Source organism: Lissotriton helveticus, chromosome 3_1, assembly GCF_964261635.1.
Source record: "Lissotriton helveticus chromosome 3_1, aLisHel1.1, whole genome shotgun sequence".
NCBI lineage: Eukaryota > Metazoa > Chordata > Amphibia > Caudata > Salamandridae > Lissotriton > Lissotriton helveticus.
The window spans coordinates 979,413,708-979,426,118 of NC_136061.1; the positions used below are offsets into that span (position 1 = coordinate 979,413,708).

At 42.2% G+C, this 12,411-nt stretch overlaps 1 long non-coding RNA gene across 1 annotated transcript in view; it reads left to right on the forward strand.

The window, feature by feature from the left end:
- The first annotated feature begins 2,129 nt into the window (after positions 1-2,129).
- Positions 2,130-12,411, forward strand: part of LOC144824828 (uncharacterized) — a 29,845-nt gene continuing 19,563 nt past the window's right edge. Inside the window, exons 1-2 of the long non-coding RNA XR_013609141.1 lie at positions 2,130-2,541; positions 5,875-5,949. This is a non-coding gene — a long non-coding RNA (uncharacterized LOC144824828). The remainder of the gene's footprint in view (positions 2,542-5,874; positions 5,950-12,411) is intronic.

Below are 12,411 nucleotides of genomic sequence, written 5' to 3' on the forward strand. Positions count from 1 at the left end.
GTATCGCCAGAGCCTCCGACAGACTTAATGTGGATTAGAGCTATGAGAGGCATAGCTAAGTTGGACATGGCTGGTCAAAATAACAGGAAGCACCAGTTTTGGAATTTATTTTTAAATCACTATGGGTGAGGGGAACGGGAGTTCAAAATTCTGTGACTTGGATGATGTGAGAAGAAAAACGGTCCGATGATTAAGTCACTTTTGATGCTCTTGGAGGTCAATGTAGTCTATATGCTTTGCTGTTCCAGGCATGGCTGTGGTACCTCCCATCTCCCTTAAGCCTATAAGCCTGCAGTATTAGCAGTAGGAAACAACCTCTCATAGTTGAGTTGAAAACCACCTAAGGGCGTTACAAGATAAGACGGGGTGGGAAGTGGCGTATGAGGACAAAGAAAAAAAAGAAAAAAAACAGAAACTGCAGTTGGGGAAAATATCTTATGGGACGTTAGGGGGGGTACGTTATGTTAATAGAATGTGCGGGCCGCAAAATTTAGAGTGAGTTCTACTAGCAACAATACCCTACGCCGAAAAATTAAGATAAGCGCAAGTTTTGCGAACATTGTATTGTTTTACATTTGATTTACACTTTTTTTTTGCTCTCTGTGCATTGGCTCCTGTGTGTGGGTTTGACTGGTGTCTGGCTCGTCGCCTCGTATCTGTGTATCTCTTAGGTCAGCTGCGACTCGTGTACGGCTCGTCTTTTAAGTTTTGCATGTAACTTCTTTTTTGGCCTCATTTAATGTTTGTCGGGTGTTTTTATTGGTTGTTTTTACCTCGTGCAGGGATTGTGGCCTAGGCTCTGTGCATTGTCTCCTGTGTTTGTGTTTCATTCGTGTCTAGCATATCTGCCTCGGCTCGTGTATTTAGGGCTCCTCGGGATAGTATTTTGCTTCTGTCTTCTTTGTGATACTTTCTTTACGTTTGGGACTCAGTTACATATTCTTCTATTTTTATTTCTTATGCTTCTTCTGTCTCTTGCAGGGCTCGTGTCTTTCGGTAACCTGTGGCTCGTCTACAGCTCGTCTTTTTAGTTTTGCATGTATCCTCTCTTGTGGCCTCTTATAATGTTTTTAGTATGTTTTTATTTGTTGTTTTTAGCTCATGCACGGATCGTGGCCTAGTCTCTGTGCATTGGCTCCTGTGTGTGTCTGTTTGTTTGACTCGTGTCTGGCTCTTCGCCTCGTATCTGTGCATCTCTTAGATCAGCTGCGGCTCGTGTACGGCTCGTCTTTTAAGTTTTGCATGTATCTTCTTTTTTGGCCTCATATAATGTTTGTCGGGTGTTTTTATTGGTTATTTTGACCTCATGCAAGGATCGTGGCCTAGTCTCTGTGCATTGGCTCCTGTGTGTGTGTTTGACTCCTGTCTGGCTCGTCGCCTCGTATCTGTGCATCTCTTAGGTCACCTGTGGTTTGTGTACAGCTCGTTTTTTAAGTTTCGCATATATCTTCTCTTTTGGCTTCTTATATTGTTGTTAGAGTGTTTTTATATGTTGGTTTTAGCTCGTGCAGGGATCGTGCCCTAGTCTCTGTGCATTGGCTCCTGTGTGTGTTTGACTCGTGTTTGGCTCGTCGCCTCGTATCTGTGCATCTCTTGGGTCAGCTGCGGCTCGTGTACGGCTTGTCTTTTAAGTTTCGCATGTAGCTTCTCTTTTGGCTTCTTATATTGTTGTTAGAGTGTTTTTATATGTTGGTTTTAGCTCGTGCAGGGATCGTGCCCTAGTCTCTGTGCATTGGCTCCTGTGTGTGTTTGACTCGTGTTTGGCTCATCGCATCGTATCTGTGCATCTCTTAGGTCACCTGTGGCTTGTGTACGGCTCGCCTCTTAATTTGTAAACGTATCTTATGTTTTGGGCTCAGGTAATGCATTTTCTGTATCTTTCTAATCTTTTATTATTTTCCACTTACAGGTCTCCTCTGGCTGCCTTTTGTATTGAGACTTCCCTATTTTTAATAAAATTCTATCTAGCTTGTATTACTTAATTTTACTCTATACTTCAAATAGAGGTTAGTACGCTGTGCAAAGCAATCATTAATGTAAAATGCTTATTTTTTTCCTAAAGTTGCTTGTATTAAAAGTGCATGCTTTACTTATTTTAAAAATCTTTAGATTCCATGGTTGCAGGGCTTTGTATCAAATGCTAGACATTTTGGAGCCGCTTTTGGGGTGTTTTAACTATGGCGCCTTCACATTGACTTAACGCGTAATTCACACATCCTTACTAACAACAACTTAATACACTTCTCTCCAGACGGCCCTTTCATTCCCACAAGGAAGCACCGCACCCAAATATTTGCACCTGGCTAGACAACTACTTCTCATCTACATACTGTTCATCGACACTACATGCTGCTTTCTTTTGTTATTTAATTTAAGCAACTGCCCCTTTTTTTTTACAGGATTTAAACTTCAACAGCAATCATTCGGATCATTTCTTGAAGGACTCCATCCGGTGCACTTCGAGAGCTGCCGTTTCTCTGCATTTCTTGAAGGACTCCATCCGGTGCACTTCCAGAGCTGCCGTTTCTCTGCTACAGAACAGTAAGTAACTTTGTCGATTGCAAATAAAATATGCTTTTTGTTCATAGTTTTTCCATTTGATACGTTACTTTTATTCTTACTCTTTCGTACTTGAAACTAATGTTCTAGCTTTTAACTAGTATTCTTAGACTTTTAGAATTGCAGCAATGGTGTACGTTTGCATTTAATAACTCATTTTATGTTACATTATTTTAATAGAATGTGAGGTCCGCTAAAATGTTGTAAAGAATTCTACTATCTATGATACTCTACGCAGAAAAATTCAAATAAACGCAAGTTTCCCGAATATTTTGTGATTTAAAATTTTATTTTCACATTTCTTTTACCTTGTGTCCGTTCCAGCTCGCGTATTTAGGGCTCTTCGAGATTTTTTTTGACTTATGGCTTATTTGTGAGATTTTCTTTAGGTTTGGCACTCAGTTACCTGTTCTTTTACTTTTTTTTCATGTTTATTATGCCTCTTCTACGGCTCGTGTCTTTAGGTCACCTGTGGCTCGTGTACGGCTCGTCTTTACAGTTTAGCATGTATCTTCTCTTTTGGCCTCTTATAATGTTTTTAGGATGGTTTTATATGTTTTTAGCTCGTGCAGGGATTGTGGCCTAGTCTCTGTGCATCGGCTCAAGTCTGCGTGTTTGACTCGTGTCTGGCTCTTGCCTCGTATCTGTGCATCTCTTGGGTCAGCTGCGGCTCGTGTATGGCTCGTCTTTTAAGTTTTGCATTTATCTTCTCTTTTGGCTTTTTATAATGTTCTTAGGGTGTTTTTGTATGTTGGTTTTAGCTCGTGCAGGGATCGTGGCGTAGTCTCTGTGCAGTGGCTCCTGTGTGTGTTTGACTCGTGTTTGGCTCGTCGCCTCGTATCTCTGCATCTCTTAGGTCACCTCTGGCTCGTGTACAGCTCGTCTTTTTAGTTTAGCATGTAGCTTCTCTTTTGCCCTCCTATTATGTTTTTAGGATGTTTTTATATGTTGTTTTTACCTCGTGCAGGGATTGTGGCCTAGGCTCTGTGCATTGGCTCCTGTGTTTGTTTTTCATTCGTGTCTGGCTCGTGCACGTATCGTGGCCTAGGCTCTCTGCATCGGCTCCTGTGTTCTTGTTTAATCTGTGTTTGGCTCGTCTCCTCCTATCTGTAAATGTCTTACGTCTCCTGTTGGCTTCTGTGCTCTCAGGATGTTTTTTTATTAATTGGTTTCCCACTATTATATGGCTTGTGGCCGGCTCGTGTCTTTAGGTCACCTGTGGCTCGTGTACGGCTCGACTTTACAGTTTAGCATGCATCTTCTCTTTTGGCCTCTTACTATATTTTTAGGATGGTTTTATATGTTGCTTTTAGCTCGTGCAGGGATTGTGGCCTAGTCTCTGTGCATTGGCTCCTGTGTGTGTGTTTGACTCGTGTCTGGCTCGTCGCCTCGTATCTGTGCATCTCTTAGGTCACCTGTGGCTCGTGTACAGCTCGTCTTTTAAGTTTAGCATGTAGCTTCTCTTTTGGCCTCTTACAATGCCCTCTTATTATGTTTTTAGGATGTTTTTATATGTTGTTTTTACCTCGTGCAGGGATTGTGGCCTAGGCTCTGTGCATTGGCTCCTGTGTTTGTGTTTCATTCGTGTCTGGGTCATGCACGTATCGTGGCCTAGGCTCTCTGCATCGGCTCCTGTGTTCCTGTTTAATCCGTGTTTGGCTCGTCTCCTCCTATCTGTAAATCTTTTACGTCTCCTGTTGGCTTCTGTGCTCTTAGGATGTTTTTTTATTAATTGGTTTACCACTATTATTTGACTTGTGGCCGGCTCGTGTCTTTAGGTCTCCTGTGGCTCGTGTACGGCTTGCTAGTGTCTTAGTTGATAAACGTGTCTTATGTTTTGTGCTCAGGTAATGTATTTTCTGTATATTTCTAATCTTTTATTATTTTCCACTTACAGGTCTCCTCGAGCTGCCTTTTGTGTTGAGACTTCCCTATTGTTATTATTAAAATACTATATAGCTTGTGTTACTTAATTTTACTCTATACTTCAGATAGAGGTTAGCACGCCGTGCAAAGAGATCCTTAATGTAAGAATGCTTATTAATTTGCTAAAGTTGCTTGTATTAGAAGTGCATGCTTTATTTCGTTTAAAAATCTTTAGATTCCATGGTTGCAGGGCTTTGTATCAAATGCTAGACATTTTGTAGCCGCTTTTGGGGTGTTTTAACTATGGCTCCTTCACATTGACTTTACACGTAATTCACACATCCTCACTAACAACAACTTAATACACTTCTCTCCAGACAGGCCTTTCATTGCCACAATTGCAGTTTGCTACCTCATGTAACAACTCACTCGTACTAGCGCTCTTGTCTGTGCAGTCACCTCTATTTCCTCCCCCCACCAACTATCGCATTCACAGATCCACACATTCTCTACTACGAACAACTTTCTCTACAGCGCCTATCACACAGCAGCAAATACAAATTCCAATCGGGCCTAGAAGAGCCATTCAAATAGGCCCTAGAAAAATGAAAGGCACGCGTTTAACTTCCTTTTATCTCAAACACCAGTCCCCTTCGTTAACATATGCTCAGGTGCACAATCTCATTTCAACATCTTCACACGGTCATTGCTTACATGCCCCTCTGCATGCCTCCCTCCCTCCTCACTGCCTATAGTTACGTTCTAAACGTTTGGTCATTTTAAAATGTCTGCCATATATTGCAGTACTATACTTCTAATTGTGTTTTTGATTTTCTCTCCTAACTTGCACACATGTCACTCTTTTCATTGTATTGCAGTTGTTACCTTATTTACTATGCTCACTGGCATGGTCACTCTTGGCTGTGCAACCCTCCCCTTCTAGGCTCTTATCACTCTCGCCCATCTTCACATCTTCAACTGCAATAATATTTCTCAGCAAAGCACAACACTTTGCATTGTTATCACAGCGTCCGCCAGGGGCAGTAAACACTTCCGAATAGAACCCAAATTATGGGAGTCCCCTGTCTGACGTTTTTCAAAGTCCAGCAAAAAACAGCTCCATCAACATCTGCTCGTACACTCAGTCTTTTGCAAACAATGTCACACGCTCTATACTTAACTCACTCCCTGTATCACCCCCACCCTCTCACTGCCTCTAGTTAAGGCCTAAGAAGCATACTAGCAACCATTAGCAAATAAATAGTGTTTTTCGAAACACTTTTTGTATTTTAAACTTATTACTTCTTTACACTCACTCTTTGCTACCTCTCACATTTTTTTGAATAATACCTGCACAAGTGTATCCATCCCTTATGTACACATTCATGTATTGTTTCCTTTTTATTACTTGCAAACTAATTTTGGGTTTATTGTTATTTACTTATACAGAAAAGACGAAGACTCGAGTCATTTCTTTAAAGAACACCATCTATTATACATCTTAATCGTTGTTACTAAAACACAGTAAGTTTATTATTTAATGGGATTGTTGTAAGGGTCACTGTATTTTAACGTATGTTACTTACTTTAACATATTTAAGGTAAGTCTCTATTATGCAAGGTCGGTACTATACATTCTCTAATACACACATTGTGAGACTTTTAGGAGTGTATGTTGTAGAGATTGTGTATGACAAACACATTATTTACCAATACACACATGCTTTTATATGCATGCTTTTACACACATGCTTTTACACACATCTTTTGCACACCTGCTTTTACACACATGCTTTCTACACACATGCTTTTTACACACATGCTTTCAACATGCATGCTTTTTATATGCATACTTTTACACACATGCTTTCTACATGCTCTTTACCACATTAGCTCTTTACCACATAAGCTCTTTAACATAAACTCTTTACCACATTCTCTCTTTACCAAATACTGTCTAACACATACTCTCTTTACCACATACTCTCTATACCACATACTCTCTTTACCACATACTCTCTATACCACATACTCTCTATACCACATACTCTCTATACCACATACTCTCTTTGCCACATACTCTCTTTGCCACATACTCTCTTTATCACATTGGCTCTTTACCACATAGGCTCTTTAACACATAAGCTCTTTACCACATAAGCTCTTTACCATATAAGCTCTTTACCACATAAACTCTTTACTACATAAACTCTTTACCACATTCTCCCTTTACAAAATACTGTCTTTAACACATACTCTCTTTACCACATAAACTCTCTAGCACATTCTCTCTTTACCAAATACTGTCTTTAACACATACTCTCTTCACCACATACTCTCTATACCACATACTCTCTATACCACATACTCTCTTTGCCACATACTCTCTTTGCCACATACTCTCTTTATCGCATAGGCTCTTTACCGCATAGGCTCTTTACCACGTAGGCTCTTTAACACATAAGCTCTTTACCATATAAGCTCTTTACCACATAAACTCTTTACCACATTCTCTCTTTACAAAAACCTAAGAGAGGTTATGGTGACTAAAAAGGCTGCTTTCCAGGCAAGCGCAAGAGTGCAAGGGCTCCTGGCGGGGTGGGGTAGAAGTCCCAGAAGTCTGTCTGGTGAGGACTATGTTAAGATTCCATGCTTTAGAAGTGGGAACCCTGGGAGGGATGACTCTCTTTTTAGTCCTTCCATGAATGCTCGGACAGGTATGCAGAAAAGGAAAGCTAGTTCCCTATTTTGCATGTAGGTAGCTATAGCTGCTAGATGTAGCCATATTGTACAGTAGGCTAGGCCTGACTTCTGTAGATGAAGCAAATAACAGGTTGTATCCTGGACTGCTGCTTTAAGGGGGTCCAGATGTTAGGAGATGCATTAATGGACAAATCTCTTTAATTTTGTTACGTAGCAGGGTCCTGTGGTAGGCTTTTGAGATTTCCATAAGATGTGCATGTGTTCCTTTGGGAGATGCACGTAGCCAGACTCTAGGACCTTAGGTACGAATTGACTAGCTTCAAGGCCAGAAGCTTGATCTGATCTTGGCAAGGTCTGATCTGTTGGGGAGCTTCTCGTGGGGAACTGATTGACATCTTGAGTGGGGAGTACATGGGCTGTCTGACCCAGATATAGGCTACAAGGATGAGAGTCTGGGAGGTTTACTGCATCTTCTGTATCTTTAATGGAAGGAGTGGAAGGCAGAAAGTTGTAAGCAAATATCCCTGAACAGTTCATCCATAGTGCATGCCCATGAACAGTGAGTTTGGGAACCTTGAGGAGAAGTTTGGGCATACTTCATTTTTGTTTGGAGATTGGAAATAGGTTCATCTGTTGGGAGCCCCAGCCCCGAAAGTACTGGAGCAGACTTGCAGATGGAGTTCCCACTTCTGGACTTGTTGGTGTGTCTTGCTGAGAAGTTCCTCAGTATCATTGTCCACCCCAGAAGTACTCTGCCATTAAGTGGATGTGGTGACTGAGTGCCCAATACCAAATGTTCTGTGCCAGCACAGACAGAGGCAGAACGTGAGCTCCACCTTGTTTCTGTAGGTAATATATAGCAGTCATGTTAGTCCTCATGAGGACTGCAATAGATAAAACAAATTATCATTGTTCCACCACTACAGGGGGCAACGTGTGCATGCCTTTACCAACACTAGATCCTACATCAGACCCCACCCCTTGATTGTGACCATTGGGCTGAAAGGCACTGTTGTGGTGGGTGAGCCTGGGGTACTATGGCAACACACAAGGCTATCATGCCTATTAGGTGCATAAAGGTTCAGACTGCGAGGTGCCTATTTGATTTGACAGAAAAAAAGGAAGCGTTAGCTGCTTGGAAGACTCTATGAGGGCTGGGGTAGGCTTTGTTTGTGACTAAGTTCAGTATTGCCCCGAGGAAGGGCTGAATCTGTGGGGTTGTAGGTGAGACTTGGTGGCGTTTATGGTCAACCAGAGATTGGAAATGAGGGAGAGTGTAGCCTAGGTGTGTGGAGGGACTGGAGCTAGCCTGTGCTCTTGATTATCAAATGGTCTAGGTAGGAGAAGACGTGGATACCCTCCCTGCTCAAGTGTACGGTGACTACTGCAAGGTACGTGGTGAAGACTCATAGAGCAATAGTGATGCCAAATGGAAGTACTTTGAACTGACAATTACAGCCACTTACCTCAAACTTGCGGTAGCACCGGTAGGTGGGATGAATGGGGATATTAGGTATAATTATCCAGCTTGTTGCTTTGCACCACGTGATGTCCACGTCCCCCCATGATAGCCAGCACACAGGTCAGTGCCGTCAGCCAACCAGGGTTGGAGAAAGGGGGGGGGGAAAGTACTCACCGCTGCCTGCCTATTAAGAGAGATCTCAATTTAAATTTTGTTTCTTAAAATGAAATAGATACTTGAAGGGAATACCTTTAGGACGAGTCTGTGAATGCGGCGACTGCCAGTATGTGTTGTATTGTTTTGGATCTTACTTGCATGAACTCAAAACATACCTTGTGGCATTGTGAGATAGATACGGACACACATACTCACTCACCCGCTCCCCCCCCCAAGCTGGTAGCACCGTTTTTAAGCATAGGATTATCACAGTGCCATCCACGCCAAGATTTGAAATGTCAGAATGTGCTAATCCTATGCTTAAAAACTTTGCTAGCAGATTCAGAGTGTCGCTGGTGTTGTAGGATGCTCCGTACAGGAGCTGCTCTCCAACGTAATGTGGGAACAACCCAGAGTGCTCTGCTTATTGTTTGTTTGCATATTTATGCAGCAGTCTAAGCCTGAAAGGGTATTGTTTTTAGATATACACAAACACACACACACATATATATATATATATATATATATATATATATATATATATATATATATATTATTCCAACTTTGCCCTGTGCACGGAAGACGCCACTCCACCAGGATTAGGTTAACAAACCTTTAATAAAAGCAAACAGTTTTCCACCAGAAATTGTTCATAGTCGCCCTGACGCGTTTCGAGGCAGCATGCCTCTTCCTCATAGGGCTAAGCAGTGAGTGCGTGGCTTGATGATTTTAAATTCTCCCAAATTGCATGCCGCTCCCACCTGGGTTTCTCCACAGCATGCTGGGTATTGTAGTTTAATTTGATGCCTTCGGTGGGAGGATGCACCGCCCGTGAAAAAGAGACGATGGGTCTGCATGCCGGAATCTTGCCGGTATGAAAGCACTGGGACTGCTTTTCATTAAACAGCCTTTCCAAACGGAGTCCTACTGAAAAGGATCTTAAAGACGATAAAGTAAGCACAAATTATTGACAGTGCGTGGTTAGCCACCGAAGGCATCAAATTAAACTACAATACCCAGCATGCTGTTGAGAAACCCAGGTGGGAGCGGCATGCAATTTGGGAGAATTTAAAATCATCAAGCCACGCACTCACTGCTTAGCCCTATGAGGAAGAGGCATGCTGCCTCGAAACGCGTCAGGGCGACTATGAACAATTTCTGGTGGAAAACTGTTTGCTTTTATTAAAGGTTTGTTAACCTAATCCTGGTGGAGTGGCGTCTTCCGTGCACAGGGCAAAGTTGGAATAATTTTGTCACGGCAGCCCGGCCGTGGGAGGATGCACCGCCCGTGAAAAAGAGACGATGGGTCTGCATGCCGGAATCTTGCCGGTATGAAAGCACTGGGACTGCTTTTCATTAAACAGCCTTTCCAAACGGAGTCCTACTGAAAAGGATCTTAAAGACGATAAAGTAAGCACAAATTATTGACAGTGCGTGGTTAGCCACCGAAGGCATCAAATTAAACTACAATACCCAGCATGCTGTTGAGAAACCCAGGTGGGAGCGGCATGCAATTTGGGAGAATTTAAAATCATCAAGCCACGCACTCACTGCTTAGCCCTATGAGGAAGAGGCATGCTGCCTCGAAACGCGTCAGGGCGACTATGAACAATTTCTGGTGGAAAACTGTTTGCTTTTATTAAAGGTTTGTTAACCTAATCCTGGTGGAGTGGCGTCTTCCGTGCACAGGGCAAAGTTGGAATAATTTTGTCACGGCAGCCCGGCCGTGGGAGGATGCACCGCCCGTGAAAAAGAGACGATGGGTCTGCATGCCGGAATCTTGCCGGTATGAAAGCACTGGGACTGCTTTTCATTAAACAGCCTTTCCAAACGGAGTCCTACTGAAAAGGATCTTAAAGACGATAAAGTAAGCACAAATTATTGACAGTGCGTGGTTAGCCACCGAAGGCATCAAATTAAACTACAATACCCAGCATGCTGTTGAGAAACCCAGGTGGGAGCGGCATGCAATTTGGGAGAATTTAAAATCATCAAGCCACGCACTCACTGCTTAGCCCTATGAGGAAGAGGCATGCTGCCTCGAAACGCGTCAGGGCGACTATGAACAATTTCTGGTGGAAAACTGTTTGCTTTTATTAAAGGTTTGTTAACCTAATCCTGGTGGAGTGGCGTCTTCCGTGCACAGGGCAAAGTTGGAATAATTTTGTCACGGCAGCCCGGCCGTGGGAGGATGCACCGCCCGTGAAAAAGAGACGATGGGTCTGCATGCCGGAATCTTGCCGGTATGAAAGCACTGGGACTGCTTTTCATTAAACAGCCTTTCCAAACGGAGTCCTACTGAAAAGGATCTTAAAGACGATAAAGTAAGCACAAATTATTGACAGTGCGTGGTTAGCCACCGAAGGCATCAAATTAAACTACAATACCCAGCATGCTGTTGAGAAACCCAGGTGGGAGCGGCATGCAATTTGGGAGAATTTAAAATCATCAAGCCACGCACTCACTGCTTAGCCCTATGAGGAAGAGGCATGCTGCCTCAAAACGCGTCAGGGCGACTATGAACAATTTCTGGTGGAAAACTGTTTGCTTTTATTAAAGGTTTGTTAACCTAATCCTGGTGGAGTGGCGTCTTCCGTGCACAGGGCAAAGTTGGAATAATATATATATATATATATATATATATATATATATATATATATATATATATATATAGTAATGATTTGTTTATATGAAATTTACAGAACCACATATGCGACATGATCCTTGATTTTTAACACAATCCATTCTTACCTTTTGACTGTCTTTTAGTATTATGGATAATTTAGAGGTTTCTATTTCATACAGTTACGTGATTGACTCTAGAATATACCCCTCATCAATTTATTGCCTTGATGAAGCAACACAACTAAATTTATTAGGTGGCAAAACGTGTTGGCTTGTCGTGCTCTCCTAAAAGGTTTATTGTGTTCTCCTTTGGATCCTTTAATCCAGCAAATAAAGGATTCTAAGTTGAAATGGCTCTTGTTTAACAAAATCAATTTAATGAAGTAGCAACATTTTAACTCCACATTTATGTGTCTAGACCTCATTTTTGTCTTTACAAATATAACATCAGATGCACTTGTGAGAAGCTCAGCACATAGGGATCTATTTTGCCAGTCTGACATTTGGTGCCATCCCCACTAAGTAAAATAGATTTTAGGCTGCTTTTTAACCAGTGCATTTCAAATGGTGATGCAGAGAACTATCCACCATGACCAGTCCTTTTCTGCACTGCCTTGCCTTTCTTTGCCCCAGAGAACCCTACAAGGAGCTGATTGTCCACCCGATGGTCTTTGGTGTGTGCGAAGTAGAAATTCATAGCTCTTTTAGACTCCAGATGGTTGAGTATCTGTTCTTTCAAGGGTTGAGGCGGGAAATGAATGTTGAAAGAGCGATGGATTGTCCAACATGAAAAGCTGTAACAACTTTAGGCAAACCTTTGCAGTATCACTTTATCTGGATGAAGGCGGCATAAGCTGGCTGCACTGAGAAAACTTTAAGTTTTCTCAGGCTATGAGCCAATGTCACTGCGACCAGAAACAGTCTTCAGAGTCAGGTGATGTAAATGACAGCTGTGCATGAATTCGAATGGCATGCACATGAGGAAAGTTATACCTAAATTAATATACCACTGTGGCATCACAAAGGTTTTGCTGTATAAG